The sequence below is a fragment of the Oreochromis niloticus genome, linkage group LG3 (genome assembly GCF_001858045.2).
Source record: "Oreochromis niloticus isolate F11D_XX linkage group LG3, O_niloticus_UMD_NMBU, whole genome shotgun sequence".
NCBI classification, from domain to species: Eukaryota; Metazoa; Chordata; class Actinopteri; order Cichliformes; family Cichlidae; genus Oreochromis; species Oreochromis niloticus.
The window spans coordinates 40249078-40274126 of record NC_031967.2 but is presented as its reverse complement, the minus strand read 5'-3'; the positions used below and the strand labels follow the sequence as shown (position 1 = coordinate 40274126).

Genomic DNA, 25049 nt, shown 5'->3' with positions numbered 1-25049 from the left:
GGGGAAAAGGTTGGGCTTTGTCTCATAAAACTGACACCGCTCCAGGAATAGCCTGGAGTAGGAGGTCGTGTCAGCAACCACCCCCGAGTCTAGTACCAGAGAAAGCTTTGCAGTTCTGTGATAATGGGGAATCAGCCCACAAAACTCACTGCTGACGAGCAGTGGCTAGAAAAGAAATGTCCAGGCGCCGGACAAATTAGTGCTTGTAGATGGAGAAATCCTAAGAAAACAAAATGTCCCACTTGGGAAGGAAAATGTAGCCCATCAGCATTAACACAACTGAGGGAAGCTCTTTTGAAAGAAATAGCAGAAACAAAAAACTTAAAAAGAAAGGAAAACGCTCGCAAGAATCACAATATTTCCAGGCCTGGAAAGAAGAAGCAGCTAGGCGAGAGGAAAACAAAAAGAAAAAACAAGAGAAAAAAGATAAAAAGTCAGAAAAACAGAACTTAACCGCCAGTTTAGTAAAACCAGAAGACGAGACACTGTGCAGTGCTCGCAATATGTGTATTAATCCACCACCATATGCACCGCCACCTCCCACTTCTGCAGCCACAGCTGCAGCATCTCCCACTTCTGCAGCCACAGCTGCAGCACCACCCATTAAACACTCACCCATATCAGGAAGAACTAGGTCACACACACATCATCATCCTTATGCTAAAGCACAGACAATGCTAAACAAACTCTCACTCAAAAATAGCCCACAAGAAGAAATAGGTCGTGATCCCACTGGGACCGACCTCTGGGGAGACACAGTCGACCCGCCAGCCACTGGTATCTACCCAATGGTAGCAGTAGCTAACCCCAGATTTGGCCTAATAATAGGGCCAGAAGGACAAGAAGAGCAAGATGACCGCCCAAACATACATATTTTTCGTCCGTGGTCACAAAAAGACAGACAAAATGTCCTGAAAGACATTCCTCCACTGAATGAAGGTTTTATACCATGGAGGGACGCTGTAGAACTGATCAGAAGGCAATGGTATTTAAACGGTCATGAAATGCTTCAAGTAATGCAAGATTTATTAGGTTTAAAGATAGGAACAGTTAGAGGAGATTATACCGGCTCAAACGCCGGGGGTGTAGCATACGCACCAGGAAGCACCGACCTAATCAATGACCTAACAAATTTATATGAGAGAATTAGAGTACGGTTGGCCCCAAGGGCTGACTATGGAAAAATAGGAGAGGTGAAACAAAAAGAAGCCGAAACAGCTTCTGATTTTTTGGACCGCCTGCGTCCAGTTTTTAGACAACATTCAGGTTTAAATTATGAAGAGGGTCCAGAGACCCCATATCAACAACAACTTAAGAATGCCTTTTTAAATGGCCTCCTACCACCAGTGAAATCACATGTAGAAAAACACTGGGTGACTATGAACACAGGATCACTGCCCGACGCACTGCAATATGCAGAGCATGCTGTCCGTGTTATAAAAAAGAAAAATGACAATGTAGGCACTTTCACAGTAGATCCAGAGACAGGATTTATTGCATTTTCGGGAGGACAGTTGCAAGGGCGTAGAAGAGGAAATAGAGGAAGAGGCAGAGGAGGTTACAGAGGCAGAGGAAATAACCGATCAGAACGTTTCGACAGGGAAAGAGACAACACCTGTTGGCATTGTGGAAACGAAGGACACATTGCTAGAAACTGTAGATCAGGAAAAGACAGAGAAGGTAGAAATGAAGATTGACTAGACAGAGAGTAAAGAAGTGAGGAAAAACAGGATGACACAGAAGTGTTTAATGTGTATGAACTAGTCACACTGTTAGGAGAGAAACCCATACTAAAAATTCATGTAAATGGCCAACCCATGACTATGTTATGTGACACAGGTGCATGCAAAACCGTGCTAAATCAAAAACCTAAAAACCTGAAATTTTCAAAAGACACCCTGACAGTTAAGTCTGCATCAGGTCACACTAGTGTAAAATCTCTAACAGAAGGGCTTCTGCTAGTGCATAAAGAAAGTGGCAGGAGCTGTAAATATCAATGTATATATGTATATATGATCCATCCTGTCCAGTCAACCTCCTAGGGAGAGACAGCGTGGAGAAATTAAAAATTGGCGTAGTGCCAGGATCACAAGGCATGCACGCAGAATTGATGTTAAACTATGAAGAGGTAGAAGAGGAGGGTCAGATTAATTATAGCTGTGAGGGAAAAGGGGTGCCCCACTACTATTGGACTCTAGACCTTCCACCATTAGAGCCTCTACAGAGATTGGCTGAAAAGTATTTGCCACCAGACTCTCGACCACTTGCTTTTGATGAGTATCACAACACCCTAAGGTTTAAACAAAGCCCAGGCCCAGATCCTTCATATGACACACAAATTCACAGATTAGGCCCGCAGAAGCTTACATTGCAGCACCTCTATGTAACTAAAAGTGGCAATGCTGTGTGCTCAGTGATACAAACAGGAAGAGTACAGGAAATAAATAGAATGTCAAAACCACATGTGTCTGTAGCACGAAATGAAAACACAGACTGGAGGGAGTTAGGTCACGTCCTGACTCAAGTTGAAAGAGACAGATATGAAAAAACTGAAGAAACACATGAAGGATGGCTTCAGGGCCGTAGAACAGGATGCATGAGGTATACATTAGGGTGGGTACTTACGACACAGCCAGCAACTCATCTATCTGACTGTGCAGATACTCACATGTCTGACACAAATAATGAATGACACTTACTCTCACTAAAGCTCTTCCCAGCATTAAAACAGTTGCCTGAAAACCTGTGGTCAACAGGTCCAACTGATGTTGGACTAATCAAAGGTGCTGACCCTGTTGTGGTAAAAACAACCACTACGTACAGACCAGTGAAACCACAGTATCCCCTGACAACAGAAGCAAAAGCAGGGATCAAACCGGTAATTGCAGACATGGAGAGAGCTGGTATTCTAGTGAAAACAGACAAAGTAACTTGCAACACACCTATTTTCCCAGTACAAAAAAGGAAACACGGGAAAATACTGTTTAGTCCATGATCTCAGAGCAATAAACGAAGTAACGGAGCAAATCCCACCTGTAGTGGCAAACCCACACACAATTTTGAATCAAGTGACACCTAACGAACAGTGGTTTTCAGTCATAGACCTGTCAAATGCATTCTTTTCTGTGCCATTACATCCAGAGTCACAACACCTTTTTGGATTCACATTTAATGGCCAAAAATACACGTACACGAGACTCCCTCAAGGCTTTCAAAACAGCCCAACTTTGTACGCAGAGGCGTTAAAGAAATCTATGTCACTGTGTACATTGCCTGCACCAGGCCAATTTCTCTCGTACGTGGATGACATTCTGATTACAGGTAACACACAGAATGACTGTAAAGCCAACACTATGGCAGTACTACATCATTTAGCTGAGCAAGGACACAAGGTGTCACAACACAAACTCCAATTGTGGAGTCCCAAAGTTACATACTTAGGACACACACTCACAGGAGAGGGAAAGGAACTGTTAGACAGCAGAAAACTAGCAGTACAGAACGCCCCAAAACCTCTCACAAAACAGCAAATGATGAGTTTTCTAGGACTTTCCGACTTTTGTAGAAGCTGGATACCAGAGTACGCGTCTCTAGTCGAACCTCTGCAAAATATGATCTATGGCAGAAATTTAGGACTGAAAGACAAAATACAATGGACTCCAGCAGCAGCAGAAGCATTTAGTAACTTGAAACTGGCATTACAGACAAATACAGTTTTGGCTTTGCCTGATTATGATAAATCTTTCTACTTACATGTAGATGGAGGTGCAGGTTACATGAAAGCCGTGTTAACACAGGCATTTGGAGAAAAACAACGCCCGCTTGCATTTTACTCCTGTAAATTAGACTCTGTTGCGTCAAGCCTACCTTCATGTGTGCAGGCCTGTGCAGCCGCAGCAGAAGCAGTAAAAAAGTCAGCTGACATTGTTTTAGGGCATACTTTGATCATCAAAGTACCCCAAGCAGTGACTTCAATTTTACTCCAAGCCAATTTGTCCTACCTCACACATGCAAGACAACTGTCATATGTTGGAATCTTGTTGTCACAATCACACATTAGAATCGAGAAGTGTGGTCAGTTGAACCCGAGCACACTTTTGGCCTCACCCGAAGAAGGTCATCCACACTGCTGTATGCAAAAATTAGATGAGGAGACAAAGCCACGTGTTGACATTCACAGTACACCACAAGCTGGTTTCAGTGATGTTTTTGTAGACGGCTCAGCGTCTAAAAATAGCCTAGGACGAAACTGTGTAGGTTATGCAGTAACTACAGCAGATAGAGTCATAGAAGCGAAACCGCTAACATCCTCCCACTCTGCACAGAGTGCAGAACTAACAGCAGTCATACGTGCATGTGAATTGCACGCAGGCCAAGACATAAATATATATACTGACAGTCAGTATGTTTTTTCAGCAGTGCACCACTTTGCAAAGATCTGGCAGAACAGAGGAATGGTTACATCTACTGGAAAGCCAGTACAACATGTAAATCTTCTGAAAACACTGTGTCTGTGAAGGTTCTCAGTCATCCAGGTCATCGTAGTCAAAGGAGTTTGCAAAGAAAAGCGTCTGGACTTCTTTAAGTTGCTTGAAGACGTTTCACCTCTCATCCGAGAAGCTTCTTCAGTTCTAAGGTCAAATGGCCGAGAGTCCCAGATTTAAACCCAGTGGGAGTATCCCCCCAAAGAGGGACAAAGGACCCCCTGGTGATCCTCTAATCACATGAGCCAAGGTGTGAAAGCGGGTGTGGGACCTAATCAGCCAGGGTTTCGGGTGAGCTCATTGTGAAACCTGGCCCCACCTTGTCATGTGAATTCCTGAGGTCAGATGGCCCAGGATGTGAGTGGGCGTTAAGATGGTTTGAAAGAGGAGTGAAAGAGGCCATCTATGTCCACTGTGAGCGACCATCTTTGAACAAGGCGGTGGTTTACGACACCAACTGTCTGCCATCTATAATCCACTTTTGAGTTCCCTCCCCAGACGCCTTAACGCCCACTCACATCCTGGGCCATCTGACCTCAGGAATTCACATGACAAGGTGGGGCCAGGTTTCACAATGAGCTCACCCGAAACCCTGGCTGATTAGGTCCCACACCCGCTTTCACACCTTGGCTCATGTGATTAGAGGATCACCAGGGGGTCCTTTGTCCCTCTTTGGGGGGATACTCCCACTGGGTTTAAATCTGGGACTCTCGGCCATTTGACCTTAGAACTGAAGAAGCTTCTTGGATGAGAGGTGTAACGTCTTCAAGCAACTTAAAGAAGTCCAGACGCTTTTCTTTGCAAACTCCTTTGACTTCTGAAAACACTGTTAGAAGTGATAACATTGCCAAAACAGTTAGCATTGTGTAAATGTGCTGCACATCAGAAAGACAAATCAGGAATAACTGAAGGCAATAACTTTGCAGATCAAGCAGCTAAGTTAGCTGCACAACAAACTGTAGACACATTAATGTCTGCATCCTCTATGCAAATACAACCTGCAAATAGTGGTATGCAAATACCACTTGATGTACTTAAAGATGAACAAAAAGCAGCACCAACTACAGAACAAAAGAAATGGTTAAAGTGTGGAGCACAACTAGAAGGTGATCTTATGACTTGTGAAAGTAAACCAATACTTCCAAAGTCCCTACACAGAACAGCAGCATTGGTGACCCATGGGGCGACCCATGTTTCAACGGGAGGGATGGTCCAAGTTGTAAACACACACTTCTATACTCTGAATTTTGAAACTTCAGCAAAGGAATTTGTGAGGACATGCATGATCTGTCAAAAACACAATTCACAAGGCAATCTGAGGACAAAAAGAGGACATTTCCCCACACCACCTCATCCATTTCACACCATTCACATGGACTTTATTGAATTAAGTGAAAGTCAAGGCTCAAAATACGCTCTAGTGATTATAGATGTATTTTCAAAATGGCCAGAGATTTATCCAGTGAAAAAAGCAGATGCAATCTCAGTTGCAAAATGTCTATGCAATCATTTCATCCCAACATATGGTATCCCTACTCTGATAAGATCAGATAATGGGACACATTTTGTCAATGATGTGATCATCAAAGTCTCTGAAGGACTAGGATTCAGCATAAGAAACCATTGTGCTTATCACCCACAAAGTGCAGGATTAGTAGAGAGAACTAACGGCACCATAAAACAGAGACTCAGAAAATGCATGGCAGAAACAGGAAGACCATGGCCTGAATGCATAGGCCTAGTGAAAATGTGGATGAGATTAACACAAGGCTCCCAAAAACTTACACCTTTTGAGGTTGTTCATGGGAGACCTTTTCCACTGCCAGTGACAAGCGAACCTTTAGAAAAATCCGTCAGAGAAACAACTCTGGCAGAATGGATGGCAAAACTACTAGAAAATAAGGATATTGTTTTGAACAATAAACTGCCGTATGAATCTTCTCCAGTCTCTTGCAGGTTGAAACCAGGTGATTGGGTCCTGTTACGTGTGCTCCAGAGGAAAAATTGGAGTATGCCTCACTGGGAGGGTCCATATCAAGTGTTATTGACAACACCCACAGCTTGTAAAATTGCAGAGAGACCCTGCTGGATACATCAGAGCCACTGCAAAAAGGTTGAGGTCCCGAGAAGCCCCGACACCAAGGAGGAAGCACATTAGGAAAGCCTCACCTACGCTTGGTTGCTTCGGGGGTGAGGGGGGACAGTGCTGATTGGGCCCCCGTCAGGTAAGCCTGCACTCTAATCTCCATCCGATCAACTTTAGGGCAGCCAGGTGCAGGTGTGTTGGACCTATGTGCAACAATGTGAAGGGGAACCCTCCTGGTTACCTTGACTACAAAAGCTCACCTTTACAGGATCCCAGCTGATGCCAACAGCAGCCGAGCCACGAGGCAGACAGAGAAGATGGATGTACGACAACTTACACCTAATGGACATGACACAAGATCACATCCTTCCTTGGATGAAAAGTGCTTGATACAGATATGTGTTTAACAAGACCACAGAGAAAGTGTTACATCTACTCACACATGCCGAGCATTAATGCCGAGTTTTATTTTTTATTATTTTTCTTTATTTGAGTTATTCCTTGTTTAAAAGCTGTAATTTCACAGATGATAAGTTTGTCATTCACAGCATACGCAGGTGCATCACAGACTGATGAAGATCATGAAGACTTCTTTTCCTATTTGTTTCATGAAGATGAAGTGTAACTAATGATGTAGTAACTGAGAATGTGAAAGACAAGTAGTTACTCACTGATGAATTGTACATTTCATTTCTCTGATAAACAGGGCGGAATGTCAAGAGAATATTGTATAATGTGATCAGCTATATGAAATGTATCTTTTTATTTTATCATTAAGCACATGTCTATGTGACTTTTCACCTAGTAACTTGTGTGATGAACCTATGCAGCTATTAACCGCTTCCTGTCTTCAGAGAACATTTAGATATAGAGAAGTGAAACCTCAGCTCTTTTGCTAGAACATACAGATGTAGGAAAAAGGGAAAAAACCCGCTGCTCTGAATGACGTCGTTACCTTTGTATAAACACACACAGACAAACACACACAGACAAACACACACACACAGAAACATCTTGTATAAATAAAGGACGCAGACAGTCATGAGACGCAGATCCTGTGTTTCATGGCTGCCCTCGCGAGTGAAAGAACTGCAGTGTTTGTGTTTTCTAAACTCAGGAGTCTTGGCTAAACAAAGAACGGCAGGGTGATTTAAAGAAATCCCCCGTCAACTGGACTATGGTCAGATAAAACTATTGCCTTATAGTCACAGCTTTGGGTCTGTGTAAGAAATCTATGATCTATTAAGAAAAAGTCTATTCTAGAATAAGTGTGATGAACAGAAGAGAAAAATGAAAATTGCTTAGAGTTTGGGGAAACGGCTCTAAATGGGTAAATCAATTTAAGCTAAATCCACAATGTGAGGAATGCTCACATATCAAGCGCTTTGGGTGCCTTGAACAGCCCTATATAAATCCAATCCATTAATCCTAACGTAACACGATAACAGACGTCTGGTCTTACATCATTAAAATATAACGGGCAGGAGATATTTAGATATTTTTATATTTATATTATATTTTATAGCTGACAGATATTACTAAATAGATAGAATTTACTAAATAGCTGGATGAACATGAAAAATATGTCCATAATCACAAATGACCATGAGAGCCAGTAGAATTAATTCAACTGGACACTCAAAAGACGTCCTTAAATGCTCTTTAAGTGACAGAACAAACAAACAAACAGTTAATCGCTTACTTGAGGTGAAATCTGCACAGCTACTTTGAAAACAGCTTCTAACTGGTTCCTCCTTTAACAGGATGACTGCTCAGGGGTAAGGCCATCATGCAGTCCAGCAACCTTTATGGTTCTGCTTTGATTCACCAGGAACTATTAGGGAAACCTTTCAGCGCCTCCTGTGAAAGACACAGGGATAAACACAAACATTTATTAACATGTTCCACAGTCTTCCAGTTTGATTTTCTCATCCTGTGGACAACAACGTACAGAGATGCAGGTTTATTGTTAACTTTTGTAAGGTTTCTTTACTGAACACATTCAGGTGCAGCTCCACTGTGATCCTGAACTGGATAAGCACTTAAGAAAGTGTGTCAATAAATGGACATACATCAGCTTACTATATTTATCCAAACAGACGGGACCAATAATGCTTCACTGAGTTAGAGACTTTAACAGACTCTTCTATGTAAGAATGTCTCGTGATAGACCTGTGTTAAGGTTCAAAAATATTGAGGGGGAATCCAAAAATAACCACAGATCCAGCCGGGTGCAAATTAGACGGCATTTAATGAATACACACATGCGGAGTCCGAACGCTGTGCAGATTTCAGCGTCGAACTACCGTACAATAGTCAAACTAAGGTTTTATAGGGTTGGGAGTGATACTGCTCCCCCCCCTCTCAGACACAATACAGCATACGTCAATGCAAAACCACAAACGTTCAGTTAACTTTGACATATTTTAAAACAGAACATCATCTTCGCGTTGAAGCCAGGTGCTTCCTCTCAGCTCGCCTTCGGTGTCGCTTATCTTCTGGGACATCTGGTGTACTTCCTGGAACAGACCAACACATACGCACCCCACTTTGCAGTTCTAGCCAAATACCTTAACTTCTTACCTACTTAGTGAGTCTACCTAATATGTGTGTGCGTGCACGTGCGGGGGCGCGTGCATGCTGTGTACTGCGTACGTGTCATGACCTCTCTCACTATATGTGTCTGTATGTGTGTCTCGCCCTTAAATGCTCTCTCTCCTCTCACCCGTTGCACTTCTGACCTTTCACCAGAACAGAGGCTCATCCTTACATGTAATAACCTTACTGGAACTATATATGTAATCTACTGAATAAATGTTTTAATCAAAAGCCTCTACTAAATAACCTGCTCTTGGCTTGCACTCAAACTCTACTTTCGGTTTCACTTTTGCAAAGCCTGCCGTTTCCCAGCCAACATGTATATATGGGCCCCACCTGGTTTTTGCTCGGGCTGGATGGGTATCATGTGGGCATGGGCTCAAACTGGGCTTTTTGTATGGGGCCTACTTGGGTTTTTCACATTAAACCCATATGGGCAATCCCAAGTGGGCACTTTTAGTAGGTCCTAGCTGGGTCAAACATGGGAAACACTTAACTTGGTCCAAAATGGGAAACACACATAGGACCCACTTGGGTTTTCCACCTAGGATAGACATGGGCTAACACAGTCATTTAAGGATAGGCTGTTGTTGTGTGCCCCAGGTGGGGCAAAGTGAGGTAATCAATATATGTTTTAGTATCGATGACACAGGTGGGGCCCACATGGTCAAACTATATGGGTCACACATGGGCAAATGCAAGTCAGACCCTGAAAACATGTCTATGTGGGCCCCAGGTGGGGCAAAGGTGAGGTAGTCGATATATTTTTTAGCACTGATGACACACGTGGGGCCCACCTAGTCAAACTATATGGGTCGCACATGGGCAAATGCAAGTCAGACCCTGAAAACATGTCTATGTGGGCCCCATATGGGTTATGTTAAGTTAATATGGGCATATATTTTACGTGGGCTCAAGATTGTTTAGTATATATGGGACCCACTTGGGTTTCTCACATGAAAGCCATATGGGCAAAACCAAGTGGAAACATATAGTAGGTCCTGGCTGGGTCAAACATGGGAAACACTTCACTTGGTTCAAAATGGGAAACACACGTAGGACCCACTTGGGTTTTTCACCTGGGTTAGACATGGGCAAACACAGTCATTTAAAGAAAAGCATTTGCTGTGTGCCCCAGGTGGGGCAAAGTTAGGTAATCAGTATATATTTTTTGGTACTGATGACATAGGTGGGGCCCACCTGGTCAAACTATATGTGTCACACGTGGGCAAATGCAAGTCAGACCCTGAAAACATGTCTATGTGGGCCCCAAATGGGTTATGTTAAGTTAATATGGGCATATATTTTACATGGGCTCAAGATTGTTTAGTATATATGGGACCCACATGGGTTTCTAACATTAAATCCATATGGGTGGGCATCCAATGTAGGTCCTAGTTGGGTCAGTGATGGTAAATGTGTACATTGGTTCAAAATGGTAGCACATGCTTATGTGAGGATTCTTCTTCTGTGAAGAGCCTGAGAAAGTGTTATTTGAATAAAGGAGGATTTATTCCAAACAAGCCCATCACAGATTGCACACAACCCAGGGAGTTCTGAAAGTCAAATTGTAAAAATAATCTCAAAACAAAGTATGAACATAACTCTCTTTTATAACCTGCAGACGGCACCCATGGGGTACCATTCTCTAACGAATCATCCTAACTTTAACATATTTGGCACAACCTCAGTCTATCACTTTTGCTATCCTTACGTACAGTCAGATGTTCTTTACCCTTCATTTTTGACCCTCTCAGTATTTAGCCTTGGCTAGCGAATGTACTTAAAGTCCACGTTGAGACCTCAAGATGTTATGTGTTATCAGACACTACAACCCAGCTGTCAAGTGAGACTATAGGAACTTTGATGTTTTTGAACATTCAATGTTACTCAAAACACTGCACACTATTCCAAATAACTGGTTTGAAACTGGTTACTTTTTCATTTTAGATTTCATTTTAAGTACTTAATTTGAACTTTCAGCGCTCTGCATGGTGAGGCTCAGATAAGATAAAACAAGGACTTCATGATTCTTCTTAGGTAAATTCACTTGTCACAGCAGCAATAATAAGTGATTAAAACGGACACAAGAGTAGAAAAAAAGAAAAGCAAAAAATACAAATAAAAAACCTAAGATAAAAGTGAATTACACAGACAAAATCCAGATTTGGCATTTGCAAATTAAGGATTACTGGTTGTTCAGACAATTAAGACTTTTTACTTGAGCAAACATGCAATTGAGGATTTTTAGTAGATCAGAGACACTCTACTGTATTAGAGAAAAGACAGTTAGCTACATGGAAGTTGGAAGTTTTGGTTAATCAGATCCAGTAAAGCTCCTGAAGTATATTACCGATCTGTTAAAATGTTACTCTTCAAACTTGTGACCTCAAATTATATAACCAGAAATAATTTATATTTTCTTTGAACTAGTGGAAAGGAGAGGGAATGGGGTCTTTAAAGCAGTCACACTTCAACTGTGAAACTCCCTTGTCCTTATGGTGTATTGACACTATTGAAACTTTTCAAAAGCAGTCTAATGTTAGCTTTTAGGTAAACTGTTATTATTCTTCTTATCATTATTATATATTTTATTAATTATATTTTTATTATGATGTTGATTTGGGTGACAATTATTTGATAAATATTATGTATTAATTTTTTAAACATATTATTTTTATTTTAAACATATTTTTTTAACATAAATTTTTGTATCAGGTGTAAAATGACTTTTTAAATAAAGTTGTTTTTAATGTGAGCAGCTCCTATTGGCTCGTTTAAAAAGAGGGAGGAGCAGATTGCACCGCCTAGCGTCTAGTCTTCGCGGTCTTTCGTCAGTTGCGCCTTTTCTCTCCCTGGTGTTTGAGAATGTGGTGGACAAAAGGATACCAAAGAATGGAAAACTATGACAAAGGTAAATACTTAAAGTTTTCTAAGTTTTCATCAATGGTTATTTTAATAACTTTCTATAGTCGTCCTAAACGGTAATAGGGGGAGAAGCATAACATCTTTAGCTAGCAGATAGAACTGGGTTAATTTACTGCATTGTCTTTGGCAAACATAATTTAAAGTTAATTACAAAACTCTTACTGCCTATATTCTACTCGAAAAAATTCATCTTATCTTATTCTGTTTTCATTGCGCCATTCTCTCTATACAGTTTTTGAATTTACATATTATAACGTACACGGCAGTTTTTTTTTCTGTGCTTCTGCAACTGTTTCTTAGGTTTTCCTATAAGGTTTTTGTAATTAATTAAAAATATATATATATATATATATATATTTATATATATATTTTTGGCTTTAGTGGATTCCCGCTCAGCTAACTCGGCCATTATGCACTACCCAGTAAACAAAATGGCTGAACAGTATCTTAAATGTTTGAACATGAGCTAGTCATACCATGTCACGTAATATTCATGTGCAGTGTAGCAAGCCCACCTTATAGGGGTGTAAAACATGAGGTGTATGAGGTTATTGTTTAAATTACAGGAGTAGATGCCTGCAGCTGAAACAGTTTTCTGATCTGAACGTGAACCTACCTACTGGTCACGTTCACAGTAATGTTACCAGATATGCATTGTACTATAGGAAAACGTGGTGGATCAGTGTGCAAAAAGCCCCCAAAAGAAACACACAGCTTCTTTAGCTCAAACACTGTCTGATCTCTTAGATACTGTGCTGTTCCATCTAGTTATTGGTTACTGAGAAATGTTAGGTTATTAATTAATTAAGAGAGTCCAGCTGTTCAGATCAGATGGTGAAGTAGGAAAATGCAGAACATGTTACTATAGCTGAATACTGTGTAAAAATACTAGTAATAAATCTAACTCCCATTTATGGCTTTTACTACTGTGGGGCTAAATAAAAAATTACAGACATAATGAAATCTGCTACACTTACAAAGCTTAAGTTTAAAACAATTATTATATATTAAGCATTTTTTTGCTCTTTTTTTTAATTCTTTTTGCTAATAATGGACTCAATTTTATTATCAAGTTCAAAGACCTATTAAACTTTTAAACCATTAAATCCAGGAAATTAGATGCCCGTAAATGTACGAGACCCTCTTTATGGCTAGTATCCCCAAATATTTAATAATTCTTTCTAAAAGTACACAAATTTTGTTCTTTTCAATTAAATAGTGCATGTTTAATGTATTCTTGAGCAGGTAAAAATTCCACTAAATTAGTTTTTGCATATTTTTAAATATATTCAAATTTTTATAGTTTGCGAGTACTTTTAATTTGGAGATTTTGCCACTTGTTTTGAAGTTTGGATAGTGCTTTATAGTAATTTGTAAATGTTTTGAAGTCATCTGGCTTCTTAATAATTTAATAAAAACTTAACAAGCCATGTAATAATTTGAAAACCACTAGGGACCACTTATTACTATGTCACCAATTTTTTACTTAAAGGAATTTAGGAATTATGTCTGTCAAGACATTTGTTCTGGCACAAGTCACCATTTTGATATATCTTCCTGTGACTTTAAAGTCTGTCAGCTAGTTAGATACATTTTTGCACTGCTAGTGTTTGCTGCTTGAATTAGTCAGTTTACCATATAAACACATGCAGTGCCTTTCAAACTTTTAATTACACTGTTCATTTTGTGCATTAGTAAGAGAATCTTTTATATTGAATTATCCTGGGAAAAAACGAAAATGTTTGTATTTTTTTTTCTCATGCACTTTCTTTCATTTCCTTATCACGTTTAGATTCTTCAAGATCACAAGCACCATCTTTAACATGTAAGTAACTTTCATATTATTTGTATTACTTATTATTATTATTATTATTTTTGAAAAGTGATGGTCTTTGGGGCATCCTTGAAAGGAGTGCATTACTTCATTTTTTTTTTTTACTGGTATTCAGTGTATATATATAAATATATATATAGATATATGTGTGTATTTATTTAGGCACAGGAGGCAATGATCAATTTTAAAATTTAACATTTATTTAAATTTTCCATCTTTTATGCTAACAATAATGCCTACAGTGTTCTCTTCACTTGTCCCACAACTCTGACAGTTTGGTCCTCTGCTCTCCTCACAATTGGCTGATTTCCATCTGAGCTGCTACTGCAAACTGCATTAAACTGATTTTACATTGCCTTGTTATTCTAATCTTTATCTGCGTTTTGGACTACAAACATTCACACCTGCTGCTAGTAACCAGAGCTCACAAGAGTGCAAGGCGTGTAGTTCAACAAAGTGATCGATGTGTTCACTAGCTGATTTCAATAAACCGGTAACTTATCAAATCTATATTTTATAGGAAGTACATTACTGATAAAAGTGGTAATAAACACGGTAACCAATAAAAATTTAAATTTCCTGTTATTAAAAAAAAATACTGCTGTGAGCTCGGTTTTCTAACACCAGGTGTGAACATCTACAGTCTTTAAGCTCTGGTAAAGATTTAAAAATAAAAGCATTAAATAACATAACATTAAACACTAAGTTAGTTTGATGGTGTTGACTGCAGCAGCTCAGTGTTAATCAGCTGATCATGATGGAAGCAGATGAACATTTTTCATCATAGTTGTTGGTGATGTGTTGGTCGAAACGAAACGGCTCTTAGAGCCGACTCTTTGAAGTGAACGACACAAGCCTGTTTTTTTTTTTTTTCTTTCTCTCACCCTCTCTCTCGCACTTTTTTCCGCTTCACTCCGCACGCGAGCCTTGTGCTTTGCGCTGGGAAGAGGGGGAGGGCGGTATTTACACTCGCAGTAGCACAGTAACAGAGCAGGAGGGAGAGAGAGAGAAAGAGAGCCAGGGACAACAACGTCACATTAGAAAGGTATAGTAATCATCCACAACTACTTTCAATTGCAGATGATAAAGGATTCAGAAAGTTTATTCATGCAGGCCCATATGACAGAGAATGTGCATCTTCTTTTTGTTTTCATATTTTAATTTATATTTGTGTTGTGGTTTGCAGTGTTTTGTGTTGTTTCACTTTAAATTTGTTTAAAAGGAAAAAGCTGAAAATTTGAATAGTTAAAAGTTGAAATGTAAGTAGTTGTTTTTTGTATTATATGATTTATTTATTACATTTTATGTGGAGAGAATAAATAAAAGTATATTTACGGTGCCCGCTAGAGACAAAGCACATACAAACCCCAAAACATGTAAAAAAAATTCCAAAACACGTAAAAACTCCATAGCACGTACAAACTCCGAAGCACTTACAAAACACAACAGAAGTGCTCCAGGATGCTAGGCACAGTGTTGAGCTTTTGTTACCTAGTGGCTACACAAGCCAGGAAGTACCAACGACCGGATTTGGTGTGTGGTAGTAACAGGTAAATGAACAGTTTTTGGAATTATTTGAATATATATGAGTGCTTGTGTATAAATACACAAGCAATACACATATGCTTTCAATTGTGTAATTTAAGTGATCTAGGTAGCTCTGTTTTGGAAGTTCAGTTAACGCTAGAAATGTGTTTTAGGGTTTGTACGTGTTTTGTCTCTAGGGGCCACCGTATATATTTATATATAAACATATATAAATACAACCACATTTCTTTTTTTACATTAGTAATTCCTTTTGTGCATAATTTTATATTGTTGTTAATAATAAATTAATTAAAGCAACAAAACAACCTGAAGAGCCGGTTGGGAGCCCAAAGAGCCGGCTCTTTTTAGTGAGCTGAACCGAAAGAGCCGGTTCTCTAAAAAGAGCCGGAAATCCCATCACTAGTTGTGTAATATGCTGGTATTGATATGATCAAAAATGAACTGAGTTGTTTCGTATTCTATAGAAATTGTACATCTAATTAATAACAAGGCTTTCTGCTGATGTTATTAATTAAAAATTTATTGTTTTATTTTTAAGCAACAACTTTTTAGCATGCAATCAGTCCATGCTGTACAGGACAGATTTGTAAACTGTGCATACAAAAATAGACTATTTTACAAAATTGCTCATTCAACAAATGTAAATCACAGCAGATTTTTTTGTTGTAGTGCACTGTCACAACTAGAAATGTGGGGGGAAGTCCTCAAAATTGAAGGCAGAACAGGAAAATACATGGAAATAACAATTTTCCTTTAAGCACATCAGTAAAGGTCGATCCGGATACTTGATAACTGTTGGTATAGGTATGACATGAATTTGAATCTCCATTATCACAGGTTTTAATTGGGAGGCAACATGCAGATATACAGGAGGACTATAAACAGCAATTCCTATTGCATACAACTGTTTTACAACTGAAAATACCAACAACACTGTTAATTTATCACTTGCTGGTCTATAGACTTTACAGTGTGGATGGATGGAAAATCCATCTGGCTCCACTCTGGCTGAATTGGTGCTACAAACAACTCTGCGCTCGGCTTTCCTGGCTGTGTGTGGATTTATACTTACACATCCAAATTTTGACCCTATTTTTCCTTCCTTTCAGCTGATTGGTCAATTTCATGTCAATCACCAATTAAACAATCCAATCAGAGAACATCTCCAGAAGTTGATTCTGTTCATCTGGACGTAGCGTTTTCAGTGGGAGAAAATGCTGAAAGCGCTACGTCCAGATGAACAGAATCAACTTTTGGAGATTTACTTACCTGGATGATTGAGCATGCATCAAGACAATCAGACAACAGATAGGTTTGGCTGTTGGAGGGCTGCATTACGGAGCTTCAGGTCCTAGAAGAATAAATTCCCTTTTACATACCAGACCAGCATTTTTCTTCATTACCAAGAAGGAAAACAGTCTGTGCGTGTCAGAGTTCAGTGGTTTTTGTGTCACAGGGCTTATAATATGTGTATAAATCTGGCCAGGGACCATCACATCACACTGCTATCATATTTTTCTGTTGCTATCATGTTTCTTTTCTGAGATGTTGTTACTTTTATGACAGATGTAACGAGAAATCTTCCAGAAAGTTAAATTTTTTATTCTAATCAAATATTTGATTCTGATAACAGATAAAGTTTATTTTTACTTTTGTTCTGCTATGATAGTTTATACAAATTTTGGCCAATTCCTATTTATTTTAACCCTCAGCCCCCAAAAAGTCGCCAGCGACAGGTTTTTCCAAACCTGTCTCGTCAAACCTGAGCTCTACCAGGGGCTCAACACGCCTGGACTTTTAGAAGAAAAGAGATGTCCAAAAATAAACCACAGGGTCAAATACTTGATTTTGTTCAGTGTTTTAGAGTTATTAATTTGAATTGACTAATTTAAATATTTTATTCATGTACATTTTGATTGCCTTCAGTAAAAATGGCAAAATTTCAATTTCTTTTTTTTTTTTCCTGTTATTAATCCTTGATTACATTCATATAGTATACAGTAGAGGAAAAAACCTACCAGATGTGTAAAGTAGTAGTAATACTGAAAAAAGGGACAAAAGCACACACAGTCACAGCTGATTTTATGACACTTGTACAGCTAAAACAATATACAATTCTGGTTATCCTGCGTAACATTATTAGGGATAAAGGGTTAAGGAACCGCAATTAATTTTTTTAGTTTAGCTTGTGTTTACTACCATATTTTTTTATCACCACACAGTAAACATTAAGTAATATGTAAAGCGTCCATTTATCCTCCATTCCGGTCCATTATCTTAAGCTTAGGCTGCTGCCCCTCAACCCAATCCGGTACTAAGTAGAGAGGCCCAGACTTCGCTCTCTCCAGGCACTTGGCCCAAGGCAGTCCAAGGCCAGCCGAAAAACATTGTCCCTCCAGCATGTCCTGGGTGTTCTGGGTCTCTTCCTGGTGGGACATGCCCAAAACACCTCACCAGGGAGGCATCCTAACCAGATGCCATTATCTAATCTGTCCTTTTTGTATGTTCCCCTCAGGTTGCCATGGTAGCAGATACAGGGGGAACAAGTGTAGACGATGCCACAAGAAGGATGATGAAATTCCTCATATGACCTGAGCTGGCTGTGGAGTACAACATGCTTGGCCGACATGGGAAAAAAAAGTTCAGAGATTTACGTCTTTTTAATGTTGTGTATGGTAAGTTAGTTTCACTTGAGACATTTGAACTTTAGAAAACTAAACTTTTTTAATAAAGTGTTTGAAAGTGTAACTGAGATTGGTTATCATGCAGTTTATATATATTTTTTGAGGCAATAAAGTGAAATAAACATTGTTCTTTGCAAATCATCACCAAATTAAGTAAGCTAAGATTAACTTTACTTTGGCTTGCCCATTTTTCTTCTTCATTTGCAGAGGCACTGAAGAAGAATTATTTAACATCAAAAGTCAACTTGCAAGAAGCAGAGAAGGCTCTCTCCAAGTGGTTCACTGGAGCTAAAGACAGAGGAGGACCGAGGGCTGCAAGGGTACAAAATAGACTTACGGCTCTGTAAAAAAACAAAAAAAGAAACCCTGCTCATTCAAGATAAGCTTTTGAGTTTTCCATCTGACTTTTTCTCACTGTTGCAACAGTTCCGAATATATAAGGAATTTTGATGTAGTTTGACATTTCTAGTTTTTTAAAAGTTTACGCACTTTGGAATACAGTTACGTAAAATCACAGTTGTTGGACAAAATAAATGTGAAAAATGTTGTTTTGTGTACCCTCGTGATTTTTGAAATGGTTTTATTTACAAACTAGTTTTTGTTTGTGGTCAGCTTTAATATATTTGGTGTCTTTGTGTCACAGAACCCGTATTAGCTGTCTGAAAAATTGATTTTGTGACTGTTTTACTACATGGGGCCCACTCAGTGCCAGAAATTAGCCAATTCAAACTAGAAGTAAGATGCAACTACAGAACCCACTGATAATGCCATTCCAACTTTTTAGCTCGTGTTTTCCTCATGTTGTACCCACTAAGAACTTGAAAGATGGGGCCCGGGTGGCTTTCTGTGTACTTTGCCTAGTTGGGGCCCATTTAGTTCCCAGATTTTACCAATATAACACCGAGATGGGCTTTTAAAATGGGGCCATTATGGAACCCGCGGACAATCCCACTTAAAACCCACTTTTTAGCCTATGTGGTGCCCACATGGTACCCACAAAAAACTTGAAAGATGGGGCCCAGGTGGGTTTCTGTGTACTTTGCCCAGTTGGGGCCCATTTAGTTCCCAGATTTTACCAATATAACACCGAGATGGGCTTATAAAATGGGGCCATTATGGAACCCGCGGACAATCCCACTTAAAACCCACTTTTTAGCCTTTGTGGTACCCACATGGTACCCACAAAAACTTGAAAGATGGGGCCCAGGTGGGTTTCTGTGTACTTTGCCCAGTTGGGGCCCATTTAGTTCCCAGATTTTACCAATATAACACCGAGATGGGCTTATAAAATGGGCCATTATGGAACCCGCGGACAATCCCACTTAAAACCCACTTTTTAGCCTTTGTGGTACCCACATGGTACCCACAAAAACTTGAAAGATGGGGCCCAGGTGGGTTTCTGTGTACTTTGCCCAGTTGGGGCCCATTTAGTTCCCAGATTTTACCAATATAACACCGAGATGGGCATTTAATATGGGGCCATTACGGAACCCGCGGACAATCCTATATGGGGCCCATTTTTCAGCCCATTTCCAAACCATATGGGCCCCACATATAAATGTTGGCTGGGTTCCTGTCAGCCTGCAACTCTGTTCTCTCACCCACTGAAGACTCCAGTGTAAGAATATAAAAACATTCAAAAGCCTTTAAAATTATAGATTCAACTCAACAGTTTAAAGTGGTTCTTGCTGGACTTGTAATAAAGACTAATATAATACCAATATATTTGAACATCTGAATGCATCTGGATGCAACATCACTATTAATAATGAAATGGTAATGATGATTATACTAATAGCAGCAAATAATAGCAGTAAAATATTTCTCCTCTGGACACCTGCAAATTTGACAACAAAGGTTTTTCAGACTACATGTAGCTGTCCTCTATGTCAGCTAACACATTTACATTCATGTCACACTTATTTCTGCTTTCCCATTTTTATCATTATTACTTACATTTTGATTGGATACCTTGAGTTTGTAAATGATCAGATTACATAATTGGAATACAATTCATGTATCCAATTCAAGGTCGCGGGAGGATGAAGCCTATCCCAGCTGATACAGGACAAAGACAGGCTGCCAGTTATCGCAGGGCTAAGACAATACGTGTAACAGAAAATCCACTTAAATGTTTGATATTTCTAATAATAATCATAATTATGACTATTAATTAAAATATTATTTAAAGGTTTCTTTATAAATACATTTCGATTTTTTTTATAACCCCTAGAATATAAACCTGAGCTGTTTCAGATTCTGACCTCTGACCTCAGTGACCAGGCTGTGTCCTCACTGCAGCTCCCTCTTCACACTGACAAATGAAACTTCTGTGGAAGAAAAATCTGGAATTTTTTTATTTCCAATCCACTTAAACTATTAAGGATTAAGCAACAGTGCTCATCTTTGCTCTTCTGAAATCTGTGTTAAACAACAACAAACATAAATTAGTAACAAAAATACAGCTGAGTAGAAGCTTTACACACCACCAGCAGCCATAATGCTAAATTTTAATCTTCAAATGTTTCTGAGCCGTCTTCAACTTGCTTTTAACACAGAAAAGTACCACAGTCAATGCAGCCTGACTTAATCCTAGATGTTCAGCACACACAGAGACACAGAGGGACTGTTTAAAGTTTAGTGTTAACCTGAGTCACTGATCATTTACAGTATTACAGAGTCTGGCAGTCTTTGCATAATGTCCACGTCACTGTAAGTTTCTAGCTGACTCTCAGGTGTGCCAGCAGGAAAGAGTAATAATAACCTGCATCCTGAGGTTTGTCATGCAGGATTAAAGGAGCCAGGCTTTGTTCACACAGCTAGGATTGTATTTTACACTGACCCTGGGTCAGTATAAGTATCATACAGTTTAAACGAAGCACTGAAACTTGCACATATTTATAACAGATGCATTGAAGCTAATCGAGATATTTACTGTCAATCTGTGGCTGCAATTAATCACTTTACTGGAAACTTTATTAACTAGTAACTTCATCAGTCATGACAGAAGCTAATATTTCTGTCCCAACATCGTTTAAACAGTAACAGCTTTACTACAATATAAGCTAACGTTTACACCGTAACTTTAAGCTAGCACCATAAAGATGGTAAAACACGTAATAATATCTACAAATGCATCTTAAAGCTGTTATATTAGCACTCGCTGTATTACTAACATAACCACATTAACATTATTGATACTCGCTGACTTTTAATAGTCATTCTATAAATGCTGTCCGTTTAAATGGTCTTACCTGTAAACACTGCTGTATCCACCGGATTCCAGCCAGAGTGGATTCTGGAGTCTTCCCACGCTCCTGTTAGTGATCCTCCATCTGGATGGATGATAATAACCTTCTGAACAATCTAGCAGGTGGAGATGGCCCACATCCATGGGACTGATTTCTGCTAATAACGCCTGATGGACTGAACATCCGAAGCGGGTCACCGTGTCGCTAGCTGTGCCATTACCCAGCATACACCTCTCCCTCCATAAATGCAATAAACGATACAAAAGTAATGGCCTATAATTAATTTATCTGCTGTATCTGATGTTTCTCAGGTAGTTGTTTACATTATATAATATATTGTGTTCAGTACACGTCACTACAATGTGATTTCGGAAATACAGTATATAAATATACGGACAACAAGCTCTTCCGCGGCAATCTCTTGTCGTCAATAAACAACGTTTAGGGAGCTCTATAGTATTCAATAGGAGGACCCTGCATGTCAGTTCTCGACGCGAGGGGGGTACCCTGCGCGTCGATAAGTGAAGCAGAGGGAGCCTGACCATGCGTCACACATTTGAGGAATTGGGAGTGAGAACGTGTTGATTGTTTCGGTTTCTCCTTTGAAAATGACTGCTTGTTACAAACCCAGGAGACCAGCTGTCTGAAGTGACTTAAAATGAAGCACGTTTTCTTGTTTGTCGATCATGTTGGCTGTGTTATAGCTTGTGACATGGATTTTGGCAGGAAATCTTCTTTTTACACAAATCTACATGCACAAAATCTTCCATAAAATCCTGAAACGACAATATTTTTTTCAGTTTTTTTCATAAATCACTTAATCCGCTTGAGCCCTTTTCAAAATGATCAAACATGAAATTATTTTCAGGATTTTAATCCTTTAAATACCAGTTTAAGATGTGGAATTATTATGCATTTATTGAAAAAAACTCTTAAAAAATTGATTATTTGCTATATAATAAATTGTATGAGGATGGGGCATTGGTGGTGATTAAAAATGGACATGTCAAAGATCATCAGCAAAATTGATTTGATTGCATTACTGTTTCTGGTGTAGTGAAAATACTTCCTCTCGACACCTTGGTGAACAAAAACTGCCCCTTTCACTTCCACTGAAATCCCATTTTTAATCACTCTGGCACTGCACTATAGTAGTATTATACCTGTACTTTTTTTTGCCCCCCTTCCCTATCCCCCTCCGCGTTCATGTGTGCGCGTGAACGGACTTTTCCACGTGCACGGGCGCGTGAACGGACTTTGTACATGCTTGTGAGTTCAGAGGTCATATGTGTTTACATGTGTTTAATAGCGTTTTATTTAATGAAACCATTACGTGTTTTAATTAAACTCTTTTTTAAAGGATTGTATAGGTCTCAGAGTTCTGTTATTTAGACATTGTCAGTGGCAAGACATTTTTAAACATTGAAAGAATACAGAAACAGTCAGAGTTTTGTTCAGAGAACTACGTGCGCACGGGTGAGTGATCGAGTGATACTCACCCCGAGGCTTTGTAGTCAGCTTTATTTATACATCGTAGCATTCCCTGTTTTATCAGGCTCTAACAGACAATCTGGGCATGTATGGGACACAGTGTATATGTGTGTGTGTGTGTGCAGTTTCTATCTCGAGGAAAACAGAAGCCAGTTTGGGTCCTGTTTCCCAGGGTGTCTGCAAGAGACTTTCACAGGAGTCAGCGAATACTGCAGGGCTCATGTGTATGTGTGTGAACAGAAGCAAAGACAAAACATAAAGATATGTGAACACTGTGTGCTTTTCAAGCCTTTCTTAACAGGAGCATATGAGTAAATGAGTAAATGGAGCAATATAAGGAGAACTGAATAAATGAAACATTAAAAGGAAGATGTATCAAAAAGGAAAAACATCATAAAATCACAAAATCCCTTAACATTCCCTGCTGTTGTTCATATATATTTATGTACTTCAACTACTAGTCACTTGCAGAAGCATTTTCAACTAGAGTATCATTTTGTGAAAACGTACATGATCAACTTTAGTGGGTTTACACAGTTTAGTGCTTAGAAATCATCTTCTTCAACTTGTACCTTTTCTTGAGCTTGTTCAACTTGAGATAATGCAATGTAAGCTTGCACTCTTACAGTAAACATTTTGCTTATCATACTCCGAATACAAGGCAGTACACATGTGGAAAATAAGCAAAGTAGCAGAAGGAGCATCCCAACGAATGTTAGTCCTTTAGTGAGCAATGACTTCCATGACCCGCTAAACAGCCACGTGAGCCAGTCCTCGGTGTTGTGTGTGTAATCTTGCTGCTGTACTCGTCTGAGCTCACGTAGCGTGTTCAGTGCATCAGACATGTCGGTGGAATGCACATTATTAGGGATGTAGGTGCAGCAGGTTGTATTGAACAACACACAAAGGCCGCCTTTCTCGGCCAAAATCATGTCTAACGCCACACGGTGTTGCATTGTACTAAGGCGCAAGGCGTCGATTTCTTCATTCTGTGCGTTATTCACTCTACAGGATGCATTCAGGAACAGTCCAAAACGGTAGTTCAGAGTTTCAATTCTAAGGGCGTGCTTTCCGACTCCTACCCCTGGGAAAAGGGCATGGGCGACCTTTTGTCCTGTGGTCCAAAGCTTGAATTCCTTTGGGACGTCAGAGCCCCAAATTGGGTCGTGTGGTTGTATTGTTCGTCTCCGGCGTGTCCGCGCACGGGCTGCTCCTGCTGTTATCACGAAGGTGTGATCACTTAGCATCAGGGGCACACATTGTCCTTCGTAGTTTTCAGGCACGGCTAGGTATGTTTGGGGTTGTTTGGCATATCCTTGACACCACCAGCCGGTCCCCTCGACCCAGTAGAGTTTCTTTGCACGAGTTGGTACTGTCAGGGTGTATTGGCATGTGCCAGATAGGCTGTAGTGAGTTGCTCCTTTGGTGATGTTGACAAACATGACACATAAGGGAAAAGTGTACGTGGTCACCACAGCCAGCACAGTGATGTTTGGGGTGCTGAGTGACATATTCACCCAGTGTTTGTCCTCACAGGCGTACGTGTACCTGTTAGGCTCTGACGTGTTGGTGATATTAGTGCATAGGTCCATCAGATAGGTCGGGTCTTCTTGTCCTACTGTTGCGGTCACGTTGATGTTCTGGACGTTAGGGTCTCCCAGACATATCCACTTCTCCAATTTTCTCATTGTTTGGTTATTACAATGTCCGCGGGCAGCTTTCCCATATATGCACAATCCTTCATTTAGTGGTGCGGGTGTGCCGTACAGGGTCAAGTGTTTTGCAGTGAGAGGCATGTGTGAACAGATGTAACAGTTTTTGTCTCTTGTGGAGTTGTACACATAACGGTACCAGGCATTGTTCATCCATGGGTGGTTGTGATCTTGCGTCATGTCGTCTGGATGTATTGTGTCATGTGTCAGTCTTGTCTCCAGGTGGTGCTGTCGTTCTTCTTGTGGAATCAGTAACAGCAGTCCCAACAGAATTGTGACACTGGCCATTAGAACGAGTATGGTCTTCATGATGACCGAACACACCTGGTCCTGTGAGTGAGTAGACTAGGGGCGAGAAGAACAAGGGCGGGATTTACCCAAACAGCCCTCTCTCCACCTCCTAGATCACTAACAGGCAGGGGTGCTGGCGTCT

The 25049-nt window shown here is 39.9% G+C and overlaps 1 protein-coding gene and 1 long non-coding RNA gene across 4 annotated transcripts in view; both read left to right on the top strand.

Moving 5' to 3' along the window:
- The window catches only part of LOC109203633 (tripartite motif-containing protein 16-like), a 536611-nt gene that overhangs the window by 159485 nt on the left and 352077 nt on the right, over positions 1-25049 (top strand). The window lies entirely within an intron of this gene.
- On the top strand, positions 11888-18709 carry LOC109194370 (uncharacterized). 3 transcript variants are annotated; one of them, XR_002063403.2, is made up of 4 exons: positions 11888-12082; positions 13889-13921; positions 17994-18153; positions 18370-18709. It is a non-coding gene; the product is annotated as an uncharacterized LOC109194370 (long non-coding RNA). The 3 variants fall into 3 exon arrangements; XR_002063402.2 differs by lacking the exon at positions 11888-12082 and having other exon boundaries at positions 12475-13921; XR_003216200.1 differs by lacking the exons at positions 11888-12082; positions 13889-13921 and having other exon boundaries at positions 17624-18153.